Below are 26,568 nucleotides of genomic sequence, written 5' to 3' on the forward strand. Positions count from 1 at the left end.
CATTCTTTCATGGTTTATAGGGATTTAACACTTTTATGTTGGGAAATTCTCTATAGCCTTTTTGTTACTTGAGATTTTTTTTTTCTTCCTTGAGAGGTATTAGCACAATGCCAGCCGAGGGTGCGTATATGGAAAGAATTTGACCTTTTCCCTGTGAGTTAGAAAAATGCTCAGTCAGGGGGATTTGATAGATAGTCTTAATTGCATACAAACCCACTCTTGTAAGTTAATTGTTAAAATCATTTTTTACCAGAAATATAGTTAACTTTCTTTAATTGGAATCCCAGGAAATTGATATCTGTGATCATTAGACAGACACTGAATATACTCCTGTGTTTCAGAAAAGCAAAGGAACTGCTAAGTTAATTAATAATATAAATAAGTTAGAAAGCGTGCGCTCAATCTTCTTAAAGTAACACACCCTTTTTGCATACTATTAACTACTTTCAGCAGGACTGCTGTCTATTGTTTTTGTCATCATCTATATATACCTTATAAATTTGAAGTAATGATTTTTTTTAAAAAAAAACCTTCTAGATGAGAGTTTTTCCCCACTAAGTCTGACCATTTTCTGCCTCCAAGTTGTCCAAATGTGTAAGGTTTTATTGTAATAGTAAATCTATCAATAACATTGGAGAGTATCCTTGTAGAGATTAACAATTGTCATGGACATGAAAGAGTATAGGTCCCCTATCTAGACAAATAAGCAACCCTGTGATGTTCAAGTTAACAAGATAACCTAGGTTGACAGGTTTGGAAACATTAACAGGGGATATTTTCGGCAATTATTAATGGTTTCTGTTCAAACATGACGTGTTTCAGCCTTTATATAAAGAAAGAGTACTTTTGATTGTGTGGAAGATTCTTGAAGCACTGACTGAAAAAATAAAACCAGATATTGAGACTACAAAATATTATTTTATTGACAATTTGGAGATGGCCTTTAACAAGCAAGCTAAATAAACAAGGATATACTTTTAAGGAGCAGTATTATACTCTCATGTCAAATATTGCAGTGTTCTCTTAATTTTGTCTTATGTACAAGGAGATACTGTCTCTTAAATGGCTTAGCTTTTTATGGTCACTGTTTTCTGCAAGTGGTTGAATTTGATTTCATTGACTTGTTGACTTGCATTGCCCAGCCCTTAGTGATAAGTTTGCAGTGTTTACTTTCCAAATTTTAGCCTGCTTTTTATCCAAAGATTATAGAAATTCTTTATGAATCCGTGATGGATTAATTTGTGGAAATTAAAATGATGAAAGTTGCTCCATCCAACAAAAAGAGGAAATGTCACTCCCAGGAGAAGCAGTTGCTACTAAACCTGAAACTAGTCAATCCACATTTCCAAATCTTGTGCTGATATACCAGTGTGTAATATTTACATGATACAATGTTGTTACTAGACCTTGGAGAGAATCTAATTGCTCACTCGCATCAGGACTTGGTATTTGAAATATTTCCTGGCAGCAATAAAAAAAAAAAAAGAAACAATAAACCTTTTAAGGCAGAATTAAGATTATTTATGACTTTAATTAAAAATTGAAAACTGGCATTATTTCAAAAAAGCCTTTACAAAAATGTGAATTAATCAAAAATAACCATAAAAATTCCAGCCTGATAAAGGCACAGTGGAGTAATGGTCCCAGTCCTAGGGAACTGTTTTGTTGAAAAGAATAAAACCCTTTTCTGTCACACCCTGTTAGTCATGGACTTATTTAATATACCCTGCTTGCCTGCCTGCCTCTAATCCTCTTTGTAACCTCCCCCTAGACACTAAATGACATTATTTTGGTCTTAACATTGCCAGCTTTATGAGTCCTACTGTGGAATTGGGGCCAGTGACAAGGCACCCATAGCCATAGATAAATGCATGTGAGGAGGGGCAGGGAATCTCAAAAGTGATGACCTAACCATGGGCATGTGGCCCTTTTCCACACCTGTCGGATCCTACTGAAAACCAAGAAAAACCTGAAATCTCAGCTAAACATTATTCAAGCTGTGAAAAGAAATAAAAGGAAGAAAAAAAAAAAACTCTCCTGTAAAGGAATGGGGATAATTTGGTTCATTGCATGCAGAAGAGTAACTTTTCTCTTTGCATAATTCGTGTACACCCACACATCCCATCAGCCAATGTACAGACTTCTTTCATGGAATGTGCTTTGCAGAACTTGAGTCCATTAAATCAAGGGCTACACAGATAAATGGGTGGTGAAATACTTAAGTCACCAGCTATGGGCTCCACAGAGAATAGAAGAAGTTAGCCTATAGAGCAAAAGGCAGAATCTGTCCTTCAATTCTGTCTGATAATAAATAAGTGAAATAAGAGAAAACTAAGGCAATAAGCCACTTGAAATTTTCCTCAAGGCTATGAGCTTTATCAGAATTTTTTATTTTCACCTTGGAAGTGCCATAAACAGGCAGGTTTCCTTTAACTCCAGCCTGGTATTGAAATGGACTTTTAAAAAGTGGATGCAAAGAATGCCTGGCCAGAAGTTAGAGGTGACATGAATCTTTCATCCATTTCACGCTTCCACAAAGATTCAAACTTTAGTTGTGATTTGTTAAATGTTTGTTAAACATTGACCTATGATCCACCATGGTTGATGGCTTTCACTTTTGTGACCTCAAAACAGGCTGTTATAAACCAAGGGCAGCATTTTAAATGGGTGTGAATGTAACACACATTTATATTTCCTACTTAGAGAACAGCACCGTATTGCTTTCTGGCAAAATTAGGGCAGCCCGTTAACTGTAACTCTTTATAGAGAACTGGTAACTTTTTGGAATCTGTTCAGAGCCACCACCACCTCTCCCCCAGATATACTCAAAAACAGAAAATTTTCATTAAGTACCACATAAGCTCACCTTGCTTTGTACAGTTCTTTGAATCTTTAAGAGCTATGTGAAAATATATATATATTTTTTCCTTTAAATTGAAGCATATATTAAGTGGACCAACAAGGCTCACTTTTTGTCAGTTGCTTTTAGTCATGGTCTAGGTGGCAGATGGTATATGCACAAGTGGGGTACACGATCAAGGGCCACCCCAGATTTTGCAATCCCTTTTCATTTTTTTCCTGTTTCTGCTCAGGAATAAATTAAAAATCAGTCTTACTATTAATAGAATATTAGTAATAGGCACATATCACAGACATATCATCTCAAGATTAACTAGTCCACCTCTTCCTCTCACATTTTAGAAATTATATAGGAATGCAAGTGAGGGAGAGTGATGCTATTATAGGGATGACATTCCAATAGCACTGATTTTTTAAAAGCCAGCCACAAACTTCTGTACTTTAACCATTGTTGATGATGCATTACTTACCTCACACCTCAAAATGATGGTGAGACATACCTGAATATCCTGATGCTCACTCATTTGAAAGTAAATTATTTCAAGAAAGCTCTGGGAGATTCTTTTGTAAAACAAGTGTTTTTGGTTAGAAATTTTGATGCTAATTAATGATTGAACTCAAATGAAAAAATAAGCCATCTTAAATTTAACCCTGTGCCAACAGCACTGATTTGGAGTTGAAACCAGTTTCTTGGAGGCTTTCCTTTTAAGTAGACCCAATATGATGCTAGCTATGCTTTTAAGACCATTTTGATGCTACATGGTGATGGGAGCTATTTAAAAAGAGGTAAGAATCCATAATTTGCAGGAGTTGGGAGAGATTATCAATGAAAGTGACCAGTTAGTGAGAATAAGCTTTTCTTCCTTTCTTGAGTGATCAGAAAAAGCTGTCTTTGGCCTTTCAACAAATACAGAAAAATATCTACCATCATCTCTGGGGTAATGGTCCAGGATCTTAATTGGTGCTTAAAGCTATTTCCCAAGGTGTGTTCTTTAGAATATGTTCCACAGAATGTTATTAGATATTTCTTTTAAAAAGTTTTTCTTGGTCATATAAATTTAGAAAACACTAAGTTAAGTACTATTCAATGGTTTCTTTCTTGCAAAAGTTCTCAGAGCCTTGGACATGCCAATATTCCAGAAGGAAGATAACGTTAGGCGTTGCTCAAAATAATTTGGCCAATGAAACCATCTTTGTTTTTCTCCAGAGATCTCAACAGACTACTCTTCTGCTAAATTAGCATTTTGGGAGGCTGAGGTGGGTGGATCACCTGAGGTCAGGAGTTCAAAACCAGCCTGGCCATTATGGTGAAACCCCATCTTTAAAAAAAAAAAATATTGAAAGGTACAATCTCAAAGAATACCATTTATTCCACTCAACAGGTATATATTGAGTACTTACTGTGTGTAAGGCACGAGGTTATATTCACAGATACAAATGTATATAAGAAACACATATTCTGTGCCCTCATAGATTTACATTCTCTTGATGATGAAGTCCAAAAACAATAAAAAGATAAACAGAAAATCAACAACATAAATACTGACAGGGAAAGAATAAGGGAATTGATACAGATATTAACAAAGGGTGGCCCATTAAGGTGAAATGTGCAGGTAAGACCTGTATGAGGAGCTGAGCATATTTTTAGTGGGAATACATTTAAATGACTAATTTAGAAATAAGGCCAGGTCCAGTGGCTCATGCCTGTAATCCCAGAACTTTGGGAGGGTGAGGCGGGTGAATCACTTGAGGCCAGGAATTAAAGAACAGCCTGGCCAACATGAGGAATACCCATCTCTACTAAAAACACAAAAAAATTAGCCGAACACGGTGGTGTGTGCCTGTAATCCCATCTACTCAGAAAGCTGAGGTAGGTGAATCACTTGAACCTGGGAGGCAGAGGTTGCCATGAGCTGAGCCAAAATGGTGCCACTGCACTCCAGCCTGGGTGACAGAGTGAGACTCTGTCTCAAAAAAAAAAAAGAAATGAAAAAAATATATAGATTGATAAAGATTGGCTGTAAATTTTTAAAAAGCATTGCTTTGGTCACAATACTGTACCTTCCTTTTTGAGTTTTTTACAAAAGAACCTGATACTACTAATACCACAGCAATAGATGTTAGGATCATCTTAACTTGTTTTAATTGCACCTTTCTGCAGCCTGTCCTCCTTAATTGCGATGGCACTAGATGGACTGCATTCTAGACAATGAGAAGCATAGCTTAGTGCTTCCATCTAAGAAAATGACTCAGATGGTCGGCATTTGTGATTCTCTGAGCACCCTGTGTCCTCACTTAATGGCCTTGATAGGTTCTTGGAAACTGCAACTCTAAGCAACATGGTATATAACAAAACCAATTTTACCAAAGACTAATTGATAAAATCAGAATTAAGTTCCTATGGCATATTTCTGGTCACAAAAACATCATAAAACTTCTAAATAAAGATCTCAATCACTTTTAACATTAAACATTGAAGTGAACGTGAGTTTATGTACATTTAAGAAAGACTGTTAAAAGCAAATACGAAAGTTATTTTCCCAGTTATTTAAGTTCCAGGTTGAGGGTAGCTGGATCGTACTCCAATGGCTCAAGGCCTGGGGGGGTATACCATCTCATCACAGTGTGCGCACACACACATATACACACACAAACACACACACACACAGGGACCATGTAGACACACCCATTCACCTAATGGTCACATCTTTGATATGTGGTAGGAAACCAGAGTACCTAGATAAAAACCCATACAGACATGGGGAGAATGCTTCACATAGACAGTGGCTATGGCCGGGAATCAATTTTTTTTCTCATCAGCATTATATAGACACCACATTATTCAAGGACCTGCTATATCAGTACAGGCGAGGCCCTGTGGCAGCTTTGAGGATTTAGAAACAAGACCTGGCCCTGCCCTCCTGAAGATTACATTCTAACAGGAGACACTGAGCGATGTTTTGCTTTCAGTACAGTGGAGGAAATGCTATGATAAAGTCAAATAGAGAAAGCTTCTGGAACATGGTGCTTGGGAGTTCCTTTGCAAATGATAGAGATTGTTAAGGAGTAAAGTCTTACAGTTTGCTGTCTAAAAGCAATAAGGAGATCAATATTATTCTTTATTACATTACAACATTTTGTCAAATGTTGCAAAGTTCTTTTATTTCTGTTCCCCCTGAAAATAGGCAATTGGGACCAAAAAATATGTTTTTGGGGCACAGTTCTGGCCAACTATGTAAGGAATGAGGACAATGAGGACCCTCTGACAGGTACTTTAATGAGCTATTCAGGCTGTACAGTGCCTAGCACAGCTACATTATAGAAAGGGTTCTTAGATAATTGTTTTTCTGATTGACTGACTGACAGAAGCCTTCTAAGCCTCTTATTCCCTTTCTCTTATTAAATTTTATGCATTTTTGATGAAAGTGATTTTGGAATAAAAGCATTTAGCTCAGGCTCTCTGCTGCCTAAATATAGTGTCCTAAAATATCATAATACAGCTCACTATTGCCTTTCTCAGACACTCCCTCTCCATCCCCACTGAAGTGTTCATGTCCCTTGTGCAATTACTGCTCCCTCTCCTAGTTCTTTCTTGTCTTTCCTTTTCAGCTTCAGTTGAACTTTGTCACTGATATCCATAGGCAGTATCTTCCCATTTGTTTGTATCTTGGATCTCTGATCTGTGAAGATTTGTTTTCAGGGTGACTTCATACAAAGGCGTGGATAAGCCTAATACAAAAACTTTTCACGGTGGATACTGGGCAGGTGGCCGTGTCTTAGAGAGGTGTTTGGATTGGACATCAGAAGGTATGGTCTTCTTTTAAGCAGTGCCATGAATTGCTTCAGGACCTAGCTTAAGTTACATACCCCTGGTTTTTCCATTTTCCCTTCTTTGCAGCTAGCTTGAAAGGCAAACATGAGGCCCCAGAAGTGAAAGGGGAACTAGTTCAGTAGAAAGCATTATTATGCCACATGCCTGCAATCCATGGCAGTCTACTGTGACTAATAACAGACCAGTAGTGTCCCTGGAAATATTTTCCTTTTTAAGAACACAATATTCTTGTAAGTGGAGTCATCTTTCAGTGATTACTAGAGCCAGTCTTTCTGGGTCATATGGATACTGGGACAATAGCACAACAGAAGATCCAGACAAAGGAAAGGAAGCTGGAACCCAAACTAGAGGGAATTTAAACCAAATTTGAACCTGTGAAATCTAATTATATTCAGGGGTTATTGACTTGGGGCTCATAGACCATGGGCAAAGGCCCATAGATGGCTGTGTTTTAGGAAGCTCATGAACTCCCAGAAATTATATGCAAAATGTGTTTTTCTGGGGAGAGTCTCCATAGATTTTACTGACTCTCCCAAATTAAGATTCTCTGAGATAAAAGAAATGCAGGACTTCCAGTATTTGCTTCACCTGGCTTTAGTTATAATATCCCAAAAGACTTTCCCCAACTAAGAAGATTCTGTGCCTTATATTCCCTGGAGGATTGACTCCTATGCATACAGAATTTCAAATTCTTCAGCAAACACCTGATAACTATTGAGTGTCTGATATTTTACTAAGTGTTTGAGTGTACAAAAATGATGAGATCAGCTCCTTTCTCTTGAGATAATCAGAGATGTAAAAGCTGGATTTTGACAAGACTGAGCACATAGATGGTGAATTAAATCACTAAGTAGAGATAGACTAGGAGCAATTGTACCAGTTAGGACTGTGTGCAGTTTTAACAAGATTTAATAGAGGCTTAGACAAAAGTAGTGCCTGTTGGGATGAAAATGAGTGGACAGGAACTGGTGATGGACTGAATGCCAGGAGTGAGGGAGGAGAAAGAGTAAAGATAGCAGCAGAGTTCCTAGTTTGTGAGATTTGTTGTACAGGAGCTAAAACTACAGTCCATAGGTAGAATCCATTCTTCCTCTGGTAGACCTCAGTTCTGCTCTTAAGGCTGTTCAGCTGATTGAATCAGTCCTACCCAGGTTATGAAAGATAATCTCCTTTACTTAAAAGTCAATTGATTATGGATATTAATTACGTCTAAAAATACCTTGACGGCAGTACCTAGATTAGTGTTTTGTTGAATAACCAGGGACTACAGGCTACCCGAGTGTACATGTAAAACCTACCATCACACTCACACACTAAAATTCATTATGTTAAATTTTCACTGAGGTTACTTTATCTGAAGCTAATGCTAGCCACATGAAAATGGTGACTCTCAAATTGTCCTTTATAATTAGTACACTAGAAAAACATAAGAATTTTTATTTATTTTTAGAGACAAGGTCTCATTTTTGTCTCCCAGGCTGGAGTGCAGTGATGCATTCATAGCTCACTACAGCCTCCAACTCAAGCTCAGGTGATCCGCCTGCCTCAGCTTCCCAAGTAGCTAGGACTACAGGGGCAGGCCACCCCACTCATTACTGTTTTTTTAAAATTTTCTGTAGCGATAGAGTCTCACTATGTTGCCCAGGCAGGTCTCAAACTCCTGGCCTTAAGAAATTTTTCCCAAAGTGCTAGGATTATAGGTGTGAGCCACTTTGCCTGTCTAAGAAGGAAATTAATTATTGGATATACCTGGTCCCACTCACTTTCATTTATGAAATTGACTATTCAGAGCAAAAATGTCCATGACAATTAAGACATCATGCTGGGAAAGTGAAAGATTAAACTTTAAGCAAATACATAGATACTTTATTGTTTATTTAACTTAGATTTTGGATTATATATAAGAAAAGTTACACAATACATACTTATCACAATATGTTAACTTATAAATCAGTCATTTTTGTCATAATTTTATATCATATAATGTTTGTTAAGATTGTGTGTTTGTATCGTATTAAATAAGATAATGACAGTAAAACACTCAGCATGGTACCTGACACATTACATATACCCAATAAAGGTTCACTACTACTACTAGAATTACACGTTGTCTATTAAGGGTTTTTAAGAGAGAAGACAAGTGGTTGTTGAAATTCAGTAAACTGGGTTTGTCTACTCCAGACTCCTCCACTAATTAACTTTTTCCTTAAAGAGAGCTTCCTTATTTAAAGTAATTAATGAAACTTTAGATTATGGTATAAATATGAATTAGTTATATATCTATTTTGTTTTTCCTTTACACAAAACATATATGTGGTTATGTTTATGTGTTTTAAAATTGCAGCCAGACAATCTAACTATCCTAACGTCTATTTTCATCCAGAACTCCATGTCTTTGGATCAAAAATCCCTCCCATTTGTCAGTTCTTCCATAGATACTGTTATATGAATGGGAGATATATGAGTTTAGATATTCTATTAGTCTGTTTTCATGCTGCTGATAAAGACATACCCAGGACTGGATAATTTATAAAGGAAAGTAGTTTAGTGAATTCACAGCTCCACATGGAGGCCTCACAATCATGGCAGAAGATGAAGGAAGAGCAAAGAGATGTCTTACATGGCAGCTGGCAAAGAGAGAATGAGAACCAAGTGAAATGGGTTTCCCCTTATAAAACCATCAGATCTTGTGAGACTTACTCACTACCAGAAGAACAGTATGAACAGTATGGGGGAAACTACCCCCATGATTCAGTTATCTTTCACTGGATCCCTCCCACAACACATGGGAATCGTGGGAGCTACAATTCAAGATGAAATTTGGGTGGGGACACAGCCAAAGCATATCATTCCACCCCGGCCCCTCCCAAATCTAATGTCTTTACATTCAAAAACCAATTATACCTTCCCAAAAGTTTCTCGCCGGGCACGGTGGCTCACACCTGTAATCCCAGCACTTTGGGAGGTCGAGGCGGGTGGATCACGAGGTCAAGAGATCAAGACCATCCTGATAAACATGGTGAAACCCCGTCTCTACTAAAAATACAAAAAATTAGCTGGGCATGCTGGCGCGTGCCTGTAATCCCAGCTACTAAGGAGGCTGAGGCAGGAGAATTGCCTGAACCCAGGAGGTGGAGGTTGCAGTGAGCCAAGATTGCGCCATTGCACTCCAGCCTGGGTAACAAGAGCGAAACTCCGTCTCAAAAAAAAAAAAAAAAAAAAAAAGTTTCGCAAAGTCTTAACTCATTTCAGCATTAACTCAAAAGTCCACAGTCCAAAGTCTCATCCAAGACAAGGCATTTAAGTTCTTCCACCTATGAGCCTGTAAAATCAGAAGCAAGTTAGTTACTTCCTAGATACAATGGGGGACAAGCTTTGGGCAAATACAGTCATTCCAAATGGGAGAAATTGGCCAAAATAGGGGGACTGCAGGCCCCATGGAATTCCAAAATCTAGTGGGACAGTCAAATCTTAAAGCTCCAAAATGATCTCCTTTGACTTCATATCTCACATCTAGGTCACACTGATGCAAAAGGTGAGCTCCCATGGCCTTGAGCAGCTCTGCCCCTGTGGTTTTGCAGGGTATAGCCTCCCTCCTGGCTGCTTTCACAGGCTGGCATTGAGTGTCTGCAGCTTTGCCAGGCACTTGGTGCAAGCTATCAATGAATCTGCTATTCTGGGGTCTGAAAGGTGGTGGCCCTCTTCTTACAGCTCCACTAGGTGGTGCCCCAGTAGGGAGTCTGTGTAGGGGCTCTGACCCCACATTTCCCTTCTGCACTGCCCTAGCTGATGGTCTCCGTGAGGGCCCCGCCCCTGTAGGAAACTGCTGCCTAGGCATTTAGTCATTTCCATAGATCCTCTGAAATCAAGGCAGAGGTTCCCAAACCTCACTTCTTGACTTCTGTGTACCTGCAGGCTCAACACCATGTGGAAGCTGCCTGGGCTTGTGGCTTGCACCCTCTGAAGCCACTGCCTGAGCTGCCCCTTTTAGTCATGGCAGGAGTGGTGGGAACACAGGACACCAAGTTCCTATGAAGATCTGTGGCATACCCTGGAGACATTTTCCCCATTGTCTTGGCCATTAACATTTGACTCCCTGCTACCTATGCAAATTTCTGCAGATGGCTTGAATTTCTCCTCAAAAAATGGAATTTTCTTTTCTATCACATTGCCAGGATGCAAATGTTCCAAACTTTTATGCTCTGTTTCCCTTTTAAAACTGAATACTTTCAACAGCACTCAAGTCACCTCTTGAATGCTTTTTTGCTTATAAATTTCTTCTGCCCAATATCCTAAATCAGCTCCCTCAAATTCAAAGTTCCACAGATCTCTAGGGCAGGGGCAAAATGCCACCACTCTCTTCGCTAAAACATAACAAGAGTCACCTTTGCTTAGCTCACAAGTTCCCCATCTCCATCTGAGACCATCTCAGCCTAGATTTCATTGTCTATATCATAATCAGCATTTTGATCAAAGCCATTCAACACGTCTTTAGGAAGTTCCAAACATTCTCACGTTTTCCTGTCTTCTTCTGAGCCCTCCAAACTGTTCCAACCTTTCCCTGTTACTCAGTTCCAAATCACTGAGTTCCAAAATCACTTCCACTTTTTGGGGTATCTTTACAGCAGCAATTAATACGGTACCAATATACCATATTAATCTGTTTTCACACTGCTGTTAAAGACATACCCAAGACAGGGTAATTTATAAAAGAAACAGGTTTAATTGACTCACAGTTGTACATGGCTGGGGAGGCCTCACAATCATGGTAGAAGACAAAGGAAGAGCAAAGGGACATCTTGCATGGTGGCTGGCAAAGAGAGAATGAGAAACAAGTGAAAGGGATTTCCCCTTATAAAACCGTTAGACCTTGTGAGACTTGTTCACTACCACAGAACAGTGTGGGGGAAACCACCCCCATGATTCAATTGTCTTTGACCAGGTCCCACCCACAACACATGGGGATTATAGGAACTACAATTCAAATGAGATTTAGGTGGGGACAAAGCTAAACCATATCAGATTTCATCACGAAGAGTTTTACCTTTTTTTTTTTTTTTTTTTTTTGAGACGGAGTTTCGCTCGTTACCCAGGCTGGAGTGCAATGGCGCGATCTCGGCTCACCGCAACCTCCGCCTCCTGGGTTTAGGCAATTCTCCTGCCTCAGCCTCCTGAGTAGCTGGGATTACAGGCACGCGCCACCATGCCCAGCTAATTTTTTGTATTAGTAGAGACGGGGTTTCACCATGTTGACCAGGATGGTCTCGATCTCTTGACCTGGTGATCCACCCGCCTCGGCCTCCCAAAGTGCTGGGATTACAGGCTTGAGCCACCGCGCCCGGCCAGAGTTTTACCTTTATGACCATCTTAGGCCTTGGCTGTTTCCTGAATCTGCCTTTTCTAAATTGACAGAAGACTTACCATTATTACTTATTCTTTTAAGTTTTTTGCTATTTTCTCTCGTGATTATCTGCTCATTTCTTTGGCATATGGACTTTTGAGTCATGAATCTGGATTCAGATCCCTCCTTCACCAGTTTTAATAATATAACCTTAGATGAGTTACTTAGTATCTCTGAACTTCAGGCCCACATTTGGAATGTCAGGATGGTAATAGCAATCTTGTAGGATTTTTGTAGAGATTCACGAGAAAATACACAAACAGTGCATGTTGCAGTTCTGTGCATAGATGGAGTTCAGTCATTAGAGGAGGGGCAGTGGCCTCAGGACTGTTGGTAGTGGTGATGGTTATTATTAGAAGGTGTTACAATACACAGGAAAATGTCTTGTTATCCTTCATTTTTTTCTGAGGAAACTGGTATAAGATGTAAAAGTCGATTAATGGCAAGAATTTTCTACAAGAAGAGAATTTTTCCTGCCCTAGCTGGTTTAGTTGGATTCTGGCTTGTGAAAGGAGAACTTGACTACTAAATACATCTTTGAGCCTTCTATCGTCTCCATTTGAATTATTCATCAAGTGGAACCCAATCTCTGATTCAGATGCTTTAATTCAGAGCCATTTTATAAATATTATTTTATTCTTTTGGCCTTTAGATTCAGGATGCATTTTTAAATTACTTCTTCTACCCTCTTTAATTTGTTCTCAAGAAATGAGAAAGTTTAGAAATGGGAAGGGAGCCAATTATGATACCAAAAGGTAGTATGCTGTTTCCTACAAGCCAAAAGACCTGCAGAATATGCTACCGGATTAGTTAGTACTGCTTAATGCAAAGCCGTCCATTAAGTCTCAACATACTGTTTACAATCTTGGCATTCCACAAAATGTTTTGACAAAAGAGTATTTTCCTACTCAACAATCCAGAACCCTCTTTTTAAACCTAGCAAAGTGTCATGTGACATCTTAAATGCCCACTGTTTCTCTGAGTAAGGACTAACTCAATTTCACTGTTCAAAGACTACAGATGTAGTAGCTGCCTCACTAAGGCTATTCTTTTTTGTTTTTCTTTTTTTTCTTACTTTTTTTTTTTTTTTGTGAGACACAGTTTCACTCTGTCGCCCAGGCTGGGGCGCAGTGGCACGTTCTCGGCTCACTGCAACCTCCGCACTCCAACTCAAGCGATTCTCTTGCCTCAGCCTCACCAGTAGCTGGGATTACAGGTATGTGCCCCCACGCCAAGATAATTTTTGTATTTTTAGTAGAGACAGGGTTTCACCATGTTGTCCAGGCTGGTCTTGAACTCCTGACTTCAAGTGAACCACCTGCCTCAGCCTCCCAAAGTGATGGGATTACAGATGTGAGCCACTGCACCTGGCTCAAGGCTATTCTTTTTACTAGTATAGAAAGGTATGGCTCTTAGGATATTTGCTTGCCACTACATGAGGTCTAGGCTATAGCCCGTCAGCGTTATATGCATCCTTAAACGTAACCTTATCCATCCTGCAGCCTAATATGGGAGTCACATTTAGGAAGTCCCAAGAGATATTCATAAAGCTTCATGTAATCTTAAACTTTCTGACTTTTGTGACAGTCTTTTGTGGTATTCCTGTTATTTAGCAAGTCTAATATGTTCAAACATTCTTTATATTATAGAGTAAATTTAAAAAAAAAAAAAACGGCTTTCTGAATCATCTGCACATGGGCTCTACTTTTGTCTTCCAAATGTGCTGCTGCTTTTCTATGGTGACCTTGCTGATGTCTGTGAAATTCTGCTTTAATATCTCTAGTTTCCCACATTTTTTCTTATAACCCAGATTCCAGGTTTTTTGGCATATCGATTACATTTTTCTCTAAGCTCTTTATGTCATTCATGTTGTAGAGTACAGTGTCAGCAAGGGTCACATGAGGCTTGCAATGTCATTTATTGGCTATTGAGATAGGCATGGGGGTAAAAAGGTCGACAAAGGAACCAGTGCTAAAGGGCCTTATATGCCCTGCTAAGATGTAGCACATAGACAGTGGTCAGATCTGTGATTTAGAAAGATAATTATAGTGGTAATGTGGGAAATGAATTAGGTATTTAGAGTGAAAGGAGACAAGACAATTAGTTTGGTTGGCATATTTCCATCAATCAACAGTCTTTAGATACAGTGGCACATCCAAATATGACTACACCCAGCCGTGCTGTCATCCTTTCTAGGTTTCTCAGTCTTTTTCAAAATGCTGTCATGAGAGACTTTGCTAATTATCTTGGGATTCTAGGAGCATTATATGTGTGGCTTTCGCCTAATGGTATCTAAAAAGGAAATGAGGATTCTCTGGTTGTTCCCAGTAACCCCATCCTACTCCAACTGACGTCCTTCCTTCTTTACTGCTTGGCAACCCATTATTCTTCCTAGAATCTTTCCAAGCATGAAGTTGAAGCTCTCTGGTAATTAGGTACAATTCTAGGCTCTATCTGTTTTACCTTATTGAAATTTTGGATATGCATCACTTTCTCCGTTTTTTGGCCTTATCTCTTTGTATTTTTTCAAAGCATACTTTTATAATCACACTTAAGAGTGTTTTTGGTAGCAGAGTTTGTGAAGACTTAGAACCTTGAATTCCTTGACTAGCCAGATGAGCTCTCTTGTTAACTTCTTCCCTATCCTTCCCCACCTTACCCTCAGCAATTGTTTTTCCACATTTCCCCTTCAGCACTCCCTCCTGTGGAAAAGATATAAGCCAGGTAGTAGCAGATTCGTTATAACATGCTCAGTGTCTATTCTTCTTTTTAAAATTACATAAGTGATGCCTATCGGTGTAAAAAAAAATGACATAGGCAGACTTTCACTGAAACCAAGACACCGTTGACAGTAAGACTTGTCTTGATTTCAGAGTCTTACAATCAATGAATCGCAATGGCTTAACATTGGTGCCTATCTTTCTATATACTTTTTCCTATCATATGTAGTCATATTATCAGTCCCTCTGTTTTGATTCTTCTTACCAAGTGGTATATAGTGAATATATTGTCTTGACAGTAACTATATTTTTAATGGCTGCATTTTAAAGATATGCTGCATTTCACTTAACCAATTTTCTATTTTCAGACAATTAAAGATTGTACTATCATGAACAATTCTGTAGTGCATATGCTAGTATATAGATCTTAGTACCTATCCTAAAGTGCTTCAAATAAATTCCTTACAACATGTTGCCAAAATGATTTCCCCAAAATTTGTAACAATTTGAGTTTCTGTTAGGACTATATAAAACAAAGTTTTTTCTTATACTTTACCAATGTGAGGTGAGTGTCTGTGTCTGTGTGTGTGTGTGTGTGAACACAATATGATAGATGAATAATAGATGAACTATTGATATACAGTTCTTAGATTGCTGGTAGATTTAATTATTTCTTCAAAATTTATTGGCCATTTATACTTCAATTTTATGAATTATCTGTTGTCTTCTCATTTTATGGATAATTTTTATATTGATTTGAAGTAACTATATATAACAGACATTAACTAGCTAATTGTCATAAATATTGCAAATATTTAGTAGTTTGCCATTTTTGAAACTTAATTTGTTGTGTGGATTTTTTAATAATAGAAAATTTACTATAGATATGTTTTTATATATTTTTAGGTTTTTCTCCCCCATCTAAAGTTTTCTGTTTTTATGTCACTTTTACAAAGGCCAACTCATTATTCCATTATTTTGTTTAAACTCCAGCTTTCTCCTATTTTAGTTAAACTACTCTTCTGATGGTGGTAGTTCTTATTTTTTGTAAAGAACAAGTAAGACTTTGGAACTATGCCTGACTGAGTTTGAATCTTAGCTCTGACTCTGGGAGAAATTACTTACCTTCTCTGAGCTTCAGGTTCCCATGCTAAATGACCTACTTCCATGGGGCGATTGTGTGAGTCAGATGAGACCATGCCTGTGAATGGACTTAGTGAAAAACCCAAACTACAGAATATAGGAGGTGCTCAGCATATAATTTTTTTTTTCTTTTCTCCTGGACACAGCTTAGTGAAATGAGAAGAGCACTTTCTTATGGGGTGATCTGAATACAATTTTAACTGTCCTCATTTTGTGATACACATCACAGGCAGCTGTTGAACTGCACACTTTATCTTGAAGGAATAACGCATGACACCACTGTGCATAATCAAAACTTTAGCTCCAATTTGCTTTCAGATTCAGTGACAACCATACTGCAAAGTCCTGTAGCATTATGATGCAAGATCATTAAGTTTGGAGGTAAAAAGGATAAATTACTATAATGAGAAGTCTTCCTCATTTCATATCTCTAAGGACATCACTGAGCTTTGAAAAAGGAGACTCAAAAGGGAAAACGTAGGTAGAGAACTGGCAGGGCATGAGGACAAGAAGCTCTGCTTCACAATAGCGCTTTAGGCTACCCTAGCACACAAGCACCAGCCAGGCTATAGGAATTTAGATAATGTTTACCCATCGTAGACTTTGAATAGAAACTGTATTTTGAGATAATAGTGCAAAGGGCATCCTTGACATTTCATTTCCTCATGTGTACATAAGCAAATACAGAAATCAGATTTCATTTCTGTGTACTGAAAATAGCAACCAAGGATCCAAAAGTGATCCCCCACCTCTTCTTCTTTTTTAAAAAAAATCCTGTTCTTTTATATTCAAAAATATGTCAAGAGTAAGTTCCTGAATTTCTGAGTCACAAAGACTCAGACACATAGGGAGCCCTAAATCATGGCCTAAATGAACTGAGGAACCTAATGCTTCATAATATTTTCTCCATCTCCCATCTCTACCCTCATTATAATTTCCCTTTCCCATAGAATATTAAGCTTAAAATTGATTAGAGATTTAACATAGCAAAAACATTCACAAACTCACTACCTTTTTATCTCTTCAACCATTACCGAAAGCAAGGAAGGGTGATGTGATATTTAAAACATTCAGTAACAACATAATGCATGCCTTTATCTATTTTTATTCTCTTTACTTATGAAATAATAATTTAAAAGAAGTGGGAGGGCCAACACTAATAATCACCAAATACCAGTTTGCTGGGTATTTTCATGAGTGTTTATTTTTCAGTCTCCACAACAATTCTATAAGGTTAGTGTTACAATTATTATTATGGCCTTCTGTTAGAGATGGTGGAGTCTTCATTCTTTGAAGTATCTTTTGCAAAATCCTCCAAGCCCCTTTCTTGGTAACTGGACCAATAGCACCATCCAGTTGGAGTATCCAGATCCCATTTCATTTGATTTTAGAGATGAAAGACCAGGTACAGAGAAGTTAAATGACTTACAAAGCACATTCAGTAAGCAGTAGAACTGTACTCACGCTGCATTTTTCTAACTTAATATGCAGTGCTCTTTTGGCTTTAACATTCTGACTATGGCTCTCTGATCTCTCAAAATTGAAAATTTTGTAACTTGTCAAGAAGTTCTTGGCATGAGTTCTATAGTGGCTTCTGTTAGAGATGGAGGTAGAGTTTCCCCGTGCTTTGACGTACCTAGCTCAAAATTGACTAAGCCCTCCTCTCGGTGGCTAGCCCAGCAGTACCATCCAGGTGGGCAACTTGATTCTACACTGAGACCCATATGGGCAATGCCCCCCCCTTCCATCCTTCAGGGCACTTTCCCACCCTCTTCCCTATATGTAGGGTCAACTAAGTACCCTAAGGAGCTCTAGAACTCACACCTATCGGATCCTCCTGGGGCCTTGTAAGCAGAACCTAATTCCAAGAGGCTGGTTGGTGAACATTGGACATTGTGGCATTTCTCTGCTGACTTGGTTAAAATTGGACTTCTACAGTGGTGCTGGCATACTGATTGGGGGTGACTCAAATTGATTATGTAGACAAGAATCCCAAAGTTTTTTTTTCTTTTTTCAGTGCCATGTGTATCCTAGGGATGGCCCTGTAGCAGGCAAGAATTGCAAAGAGTCTGAGATTTTACTCTAGGTACACACTAGCAAGTTAGCCTGCTACAGTTTCATGGATACTGGCAGAAGACATGAGACTCCTGGATCAGAGTCTCAAAGGACAGTGTATTATTTACAGTAATAGTGGTAGCCAGAGTATTATCATTTTCTTATGCCAGTTTTTTAAGTACTAGTTCCCATAAGGTGCCATAAAGAGGGCCAGGCACTAGGTTATATTACAAGAGGGAAATTCTGAGTTTAGGGAACTTGGATCTTTTATAATGGACATAAGCATGCTTGCCTTTCGACCAGGAGGGAGGCACTGTCATGGTTTTTCAAAGCATCTTTGAAAAGATAGTTCAGAAAGATTGTCAGTGCCCTTCCCTGCTCACAAGACACATCGTGGAGAATCACCTTTGAATGTGAAGTTCCTGTTGGTTCCTCTTAATTGCAAATGTGCAAGGACACCCAAACACTAATCCCAGCCTGCCCTCAAATGACCTCAAATCTTCAGAATAGTCCTGAAATAAAAGTAGTTTCCAAAAGAAAAGACTGAAACCAGGAAAAAGGGAACATGGATATTTGAAAGACATGAGTCTGTATCTTGCCAGTCTATATACTTTGCCTTAAACATTTTCATCCACATTTGCTTTAGATTCTATAGCCCTGCCCATGAGTGCCATCAGTTATCTCATGATTTGATAGAAGTTCCTCACTGCCCCCACCTGAAATTTTTCTTACCACTAGCTTTCTACAAAGCATAAAATTGCTGCCATTACAACCATTCTTTTCAGTTAAAGGATGATCTCCAGAAGATCCCTACTAGTTATTTTTTTGTTGTATAGCAAAGGCAGTGCAACAGCCCCTTCACTCCCATTAATATCTCAATATGGCTTCAATTACCAATTTTCTAGGAGCAGCTATGTCCATTTTCTATGGATACTACCCAGGAATGGTGGTTTCAATAGGAATATGGGGTTGAAAAAAAGTCAGAAACAGAGCATACTTGGACCATGGTGAGGTCATTTCAGTGGGGTCCCCCAGGAATAAAGGAGTAACTTGAAACCAGTAGATGACAAGGCAGAGAAAAACTCGGAAGTAGAGAGCATTGAAAAAAAATGGATGGAGTAGTGTTTTGGAAGTCACTTCACTATTTATACTGGAGCTCATTCTGCTATTGGGCTTTAAGAATAGATGTTAAAAAGGAGTTTTATTATGCTCCATCTCCTCAGTTTTCCTTGGCTTTTTAAAGGAATGTAGGCAGTTTGTTCAAAAATGAATTTCTGTGGAGTGCTCTTAGAGGAACAATTCAAATGGAGTTGTGTTTGCTCACTTGTCAATGTCACCCTTTCTTCTGGGTGCCTGACTCGGCCTCAGCCGAGTGCACTGTTCATGCAAACATCTTCAGCTCTGACAGCACATGCTGTTCATGGTATCACCCCTTTGGCCACACTCCTGTGACATGTCGGTACCAGGAAAACTAGCAACTTGGATACAAAGCAATGATATTTACATTGTTATGGTTAAGTTAACTTTGTGGTGGTGAAAAACCTCAGTTTTTCCTTTCCAGGCTAGTGTTTCCAATTTGGAATTGCAACACTGCATTTACGTGCATTTTGCCTTTTAAATGTTCTGCGGTATTGCAACATTTGAGAAATTCCCAGGGACCCTTAATCTTCCTACAAACACTGGTTTGTAAGCTAAGGACCAGCTCACTCTCTCAGGTATCTCTTTGTGCCCCTGCTGAATAATTCTGATTTTGCATTGTACATCTTTAGACTGTCCCTGTACTGTCTTTTAGTTCAGGTTTCCCTCTTGAATATACTAATAAAAGGACAAAGAAAAAGGATTTTAAAAAAATTTAGCTGCTTTTTTCAAGAGCAGTTGAACTTAAAGCTACTTTTCCTATTGTTTTCCATGAAGTCTCATTTAAAATATTTTATTAACGCAAAGAGATGTGCATTCAGGGCTAAGGACCAGTGAACGGTAGCCATGGCAACCAGGAAGCCATTCGGGAGGAGAAAAAAATGCAGTAAAGAGTAAGTGTTTTAATCCTTAACTTTAATCCTTTTACTTCCTGTTCTCAAAATGAAATATAAATCAGGCACCATGCAGCGCTGCAATTTTTCTCTGAAAGGGATGTTGGCAAAAGAGGATTAGTAATGGACAGACGTGTTTAAGGAATTTAATCACACAATTTGTTGTAAAACTTTTGAGACCATGAGTGACCAGTTCCTTTGAGTGGCATCAATGAGAACCAACAAAACATACTTTGAACCTGATTAGAGAGTTGGCGCAGGGGGACACCCCTGTTTGCTGTTATTGTTACATCATTTCAGGCTGTGGTAATGACATGAGAAATCAAGGAATTTGCTTGGTCCCCCAGTGGGGAGGTAGAAGACTTGGGGTGTCTCCTTGGTAGAATAGAGATATTCTTTTGATCTTTGCAATGCTAGGGAAAAATCAAGTCGCCTGTATTGCACATACTACCTTTCCTTGATATTCGATACTCTGGGAGTTTTACAAAGGCATGTGCTTTCTATTGTCAACAGACTCTTGGGTTTCTGCTAAAAATCTCAGGCTTTTTATGGACAGTAAAACAGCATTCTCAGAAGGATTGATTATTATTTCTTAATGTTTCTACTCTTTGTTTCTAAGATTTTCTTCTACATGGACTAGAAGACTTGTTCTACTTGTTAATTCTAATTGTAAAAAAAATCTGATTTTCTTTATTTTAAGTCAGATAAAAAATATGGCCTCACACTGACTTGTCTTGCCTAGTTCTTTAGAGGATGATTGGGGAAGAAAGAGAGCTTTGTCTTTTTTTTGGCATTTTTCCTTCCCTCAGCATATATAAATTTATTTCTTTGATAAATTTATTTCTAGTGAACTAAAAGGTACCAGCACACATGGCTCTTTGCGGAGATCTGAGGTAGCTACAACTTGTACTAGCTTCCTGCCATGTCAGAATGTGAAATTACTTCCAGTAATAGCATCTTTCCAGGGGGCTGCTGATAATTATGACAGACAAGCAACATCATGAGGGCTAGAGCATTTGCAAGTAGAGTTAGACACAGCAGACTGCTGAGCTTGGAGTTTCTTGTAGACCTCGAGAACAAAAATATACAAGCTAATACCTGAAGATAACAGGGCATCTGGAAAAGAAAAATACTATCGTGTTCTCTGGCTTATAGGACAACATGCCAGGTTGATCACCTGTTCCTGATTCCTCCTCTTGACCTGATCTTATTTCTCCCCATTCTGTCAGAACCAGCAAGACTAATGTGATCCTGGGCAGTGCTCCTGAGATGGAATCTGTACACTGTGAGCGGCCACTGGCTGTCCTCATCACCCCTGCCATACTTTCCTTAGATTTTTGACTTTCTAGTCTGAATTTCCGGGATGTAATTTTGCTTTTTTTGGGAGGGGATTGGGGTAATTGCAGGGAGTAGATGATAAGAAGAAAGATAAAATGGTGTCAGTACCTAAAGGAAGAATGGTAGATGATAAACATGAAGATGACTTTGGCAGAGTCTACATATGCTGCAGGAATGCTCCGGGAGAGTCTAGTCCCCATCTTGGGCTTCACTCTGAGGTACTTCTTTAAGCCAGTCCTCTTTTCTGATGAACAAGGAGAGGAGCTTTATTTCACCAGAGCATAAAAAGGCCATGTGATTCATGCATCGCTCTAAGGCATACACTCCTTAGATAAGAAGAGGGAAGTAACTGACAGCAATTCCGTGCACTGATGAAAAATACACCATGGGCAAGCTCTTACTTTAGTGGCAGTACATCAGGGGGAAAAACGGCTTTGGGGCAGTGTTAAAGACTGGGTGTGGAGCAGGGCCAGTGTGACCAGGGTTACCAGCTGGTCACTTACTTAATCCGCGGTCGGAAGGAAGGTTCTCATCTCGCCTGTGCAGTCTGTCAAATGGAGAACTGGAGTGTATAATTTGGGACTCAATCAGCTTGAAACTTCTGTTTTCTACTTATCAAATTTATACTAGACATGGACTCTTTAGAGGCAAGGTGGAAAATTGGATTTGTTCCCGGCCCTTCCAGATGAATGAAAGATATGAAGTGTAATGTAGTGAATTAGCATTTCCTGTTGGAAGGATTGCTCATTTGCACATTCCAAGAGGCAACATATAAATGTCAATAGTGTTATCTAGTGACATTTTACATGAATGGGGGCTGAATATTATAAAGAAATTAACTTCAGCTGGGTATGGAGGTTCATGCCTATAATCCCAGCACTTTGGGAGGCCAAGTCCAGGGGAACAGTTAAGCCCAGGAGTTTGAGACCAGCCTCAGCAATATAGTGAGACCCTGTCTCTCCAAAAAAAAAAAAAAAAAAAAAGCCAAAAATTCAAAAATATTTAGCCAGATTTAGTGGTGCACAGATGTAGTCACAACTATTCAGGAGGCTGAGGCGGGTGGATAGCTTGAGCCTAGGAATTCAAGGTTACAGTGAGCTATGATCACGCCACTGCACTCCAGCCTGGACAACAGAGCAAACACACTATCATTAAAAAAAGAAAAAGAAAGAAAGAAACTCCCCAAGTGTCGTTTTTAAAAAACGTCTGTTCAATGTCACTTGGCTATTTTCTGTTTTATTCTTAATTGATAATGTAGGCATACTTAAATTGCCCCATTCTTTTCTTCCCCTGGGGTTGCAGGAGACATGATTTCATTTTTCTTTGGGGCCTGCCCCAAAGGTTAAGCATGGATTAATAAACCCTCTGCAGTCATTGACTCATTTGTTATTCATTCATTTACTTGTTCACACATTCCCCAAACATTTATTGAGTACCTTTCATGTGAAAAGAAGGACTGTTTTAGATTGCATGATCAAACACTCAAGGGTTTATAAAGACCTTTTTGTCTTTTACGATGTGCATACATATAGATATAATTTCTAAATAGCTATTATAAAATGTAGAAAACTATGAGTGCCAACAGCAAGATGAAGAGAAATTGCCCTTAGAATATGAAAAAGAATGAAATTACCTTGGATTGGAAAGACCTGGTAAAACTTCAAGGGACAGGTGACATTGAATTGGACCTTGGAGAATATGTAGAATTTATTGTAGACATGTAGAATCCAGAGAAAAGGGGACTCCAGATGAGGGAGGTTTGTGGCCAGAGTACAGCATGAGACTTGAGTGAGAATAAACAAAGACTACAGGAATATCTTGGTTCTGCATGACCTCCAGCGTGGACATGAAGCCATGTGAAGCTAGGTGAGAGCCAGCGTGTTAAAGCCCATGAATTTGGGCTGTAGGTAATGTCTGGGGGGAGAGTCACTAAAGGGCTTTCAATGAGAAGAAAAACTAAACTGACTGTTGAGTATAGAATGGATGGGAGAGGAAAAAACAAGTGTTCTCCATTGAAACAACAGCCTTCAACTTTTAGAAGTAGGTACTTTTAAAATTGTCCAAACACTCATGCACATGAAAATCAGCTTTAAATCTTCTTCACTCAATCTGTTGTAATTAAATGAAAGGCAGAAAAAAATGAGATCCACTGACTTTTATAGTGAGTCCCTCTCCACACTTCCTAAGCTGTAACATAGGCAGGAGCGGTAGTCAGAAATCAATTCAAGGGAAGACAATACGGAGCTGGTAAGATGGACGGGGGAAGTAATTACTAGATAGCTGGCTGCTTTAATTAAACCTTGAGAATACTTGAATAGAAAGAAAAATGCTACACTTGAATGGATGGGATGGAATGTGTGTGGTCACATTAGTGCAATGAACCAGTGTCAGAGGAATTTATGAAGCCGTGATAAAAGTAAACCCTTCATCTTGCTTTGAGTCTTCACAACCCCATAACCAGGCCCCAAAGGGTGAAGGGGGATGTTTTTCATGGCAAAATGAAATTCCATATTAACATTTCTCTGTTTTTCTAAAAAAAGAATGCATTCTTCAGTTTAGTCATCTGCTTTTAAGACGTGCCTCTGAATGAAGCTTGAATTCACCTTTGACTGTGTCATTTGCGTATCATTTTCCAGTTAGAAAAATAAATGTAAGACTCTCAGTGTCAGTTTTATAAAAATATTGACTTAGGAAGAAAATTATGTTTTCACAAATGTAACAATGCAGAAATTACAAGTTGCATGCCTTTCCGATTTCAACATCCTTTTGAACCTCAGATCCTCAACTCCGTCCAGCATAGCTAGATAGTGGGACAGATTTTGGTATCAGGACATCTAGATGAAGTTCTCAGAGTGCTCTAAAAATGTTTTGTTGTTGGTTCTGGTTTCTAATATGTTTTAGTCTCTTCCAAGAGGGTGAACACTGGCTGCATTCTCCTGAGATAGACAGAATAATTCCATGGCTCTATGTATCCTCGAAAACTGTGCTCGTATCTTGATTAGGACACTGGCCGGGGACTCTAGTTCTGAGGCTAAGCAAGACCCCAGTGTGTTACTAACAAAGGTCTCACTCTTAATGAATATAATAGCCTCTTCTTGAGTAAAAAAGAAAATTAATTATATGCAACAAGAGCCATTGTCCTTAGGTCACCACATGTAATTCTGTTATAAGCCTATGGAGTTAATGTTATCACTCCATTGTGCAAACGTTCTGAAATCTTGAGAGGTTATCTTGCCAAAGGCTACATAGCAGTAAGTGGCGGAGCTGAGATATGAACCTGTAGCTATTTGACCCCAAAGTCTCCATCCATTTCCCCTTGTCATGTTGCCACACTATGGCTTACAAAAGGAAGAAGCTGATAAAGAAAGAGAAAATATATCCCCAAAAAATGGGTGGGAGAAAAAGGAAAACAGGGGTGCATGCTATGGAGTGTTAACAGTGCTTCTACTCTGAGTGTTAGTAAAAATTATAATAGAAATGGCAGCATGTGTTTAACATTGATTATATACCATGTATTGGTGAAATGCTTTCTTATCTATTTGTGATCCCTAACAGCAGCCTTATAAATTAGGTGCCATTATTATCCACATCATACAAAGAAAACTAAGCTAAAGAGATGTTAAACATCTTTCTCATAGTTGTCTAACATTTTGTTAGTAAGGATACAAAAGTTCAAATCCATGTAGTCTGGGTCTTATATTTTGTGATCCATATTGTGGATAAGTTATTATAAGTGGTTACTAATGACTTAGCGTAATTCATAGGGTGGAGACAATTTTTTTAGATAACTTACTTTGGGGCAGACATTTAACATCATCCTTAATGCCAGTGAATGTTTTAATCAGGTTTTCACAAGGCACTGAAGAAGGGTACACGGTAGCCCACTGAGTGCTTGACTTGAATGATATGTAGCCAAGAAGAGGTTCTGTACCACTCAACAGCAATGCAGCTTTAGAAAGCTAGCTTCTTCCCAGGATAAAGAGCCATCCAAAACAAAGAGCATAACATCTGGAAAAAGATCTAAGGATTTTACTTGATGATGAGCTTTATTAATGCCACACTGTAAACTCTGCGAGAGCAAGGAACTTCACTTGTCTTATGCACCACTTTATCTCCTGGGCCCAGTGTAGTTGGGGTACATGGTACAGAATCTAGAAATATGTGCTGAATGAACGAACGAATGAAGGAAACAACATGGATTTTAAAAAGCTATGACTATTTTAGGTTGCATGAATAGAGACAGAAAGTCTAGAATGAGGGATGTGTTTGTTCTGTTGTATTCTGTTCTGGTCAGACAGCTGGTTAACTCTATTAATATTTGGATGTCATTTACACGTAGGCCATTGAGCCTCAGTGTATAGAGTAATTAAGGTGCTGAATGGAATAATATGCTATATGAGAGAACAGGGACTAATGGTTTAGTAAACGACTTCTGTGTTCCAAGCATAGTGTTAGATGCTTTCTGTATCTTTTTTTTTTTTTTTTTTTTGAGACAGTCTCACTCTGTTGCCCAGGCTGGAATGCAATGGCATGATCTTGGCTCACTGCAACCTCCACCTCCCGGGTTCAAGCAATTCTGCTGCCTTAGCTTCCCGAGTAGCTGGGACTACAGGTGCATGCCACCACACCTGGCTAATTTTTGTATTGTTAGTAGAGACAGGGTTTCACTATGTTGGTCAGGCTGGTCTTGAACTCCTGACCTCGTGATCCTCTGGCCTTGGCTTTCCAAAGTGCTAGGGTTACAGACATAAGCCAATGCGCCTGGCTGGTTTTTCCATCTTATCTGATTTAGTTCTTAAAACAACCAAGATCTCTACTGGTATTATCCTTATTTTACACAAGGGAAACTATACTTGGGAAAGTGAATATACTTGCCCAGTATCACACAGTAGTTGAACTAAAAGCCCCAAGCTCTTTCTACCTAAGTGTCCTCTTATTTATATAAAAAACTTGTCCTGCTTGTAATTTCAGCAACTTGGGAGGCTGAAGTGGGAAGATTGCTTGAGCCTAGGAGTTTGAGACTAGCCTGAGCAACATGGTGAGACCTTGTCTCTAAAAAAAATTGGTTTTTAATTAGCTAGATGTGGTGGCCATGCCTGTGGTCTCAGCTACTTAGGAAGCTGAAGCAGGATGATTGCTTAAACCCAGGAGATTGAGGCTGCTGTGAGTCATGTTCATGTCACAGCACTC

At 38.9% G+C, this 26,568-nt stretch overlaps 1 protein-coding gene across 2 annotated transcripts in view; it reads left to right on the top strand.

Moving 5' to 3' along the window:
- GLIS3 (GLIS family zinc finger 3) overlaps positions 1-26,568 on the top strand; it is a 488,252-nt gene that overhangs the window by 380,733 nt on the left and 80,951 nt on the right. The window lies entirely within an intron of this gene.

This window comes from Aotus nancymaae, unplaced genomic scaffold (genome assembly GCF_030222135.1).
Source record: "Aotus nancymaae isolate 86718 unplaced genomic scaffold, 86718_ANA_hifiasm-v0.15.2.pri h1tg000041l, whole genome shotgun sequence".
Taxonomy (NCBI): domain Eukaryota; kingdom Metazoa; phylum Chordata; class Mammalia; order Primates; family Aotidae; genus Aotus; species Aotus nancymaae.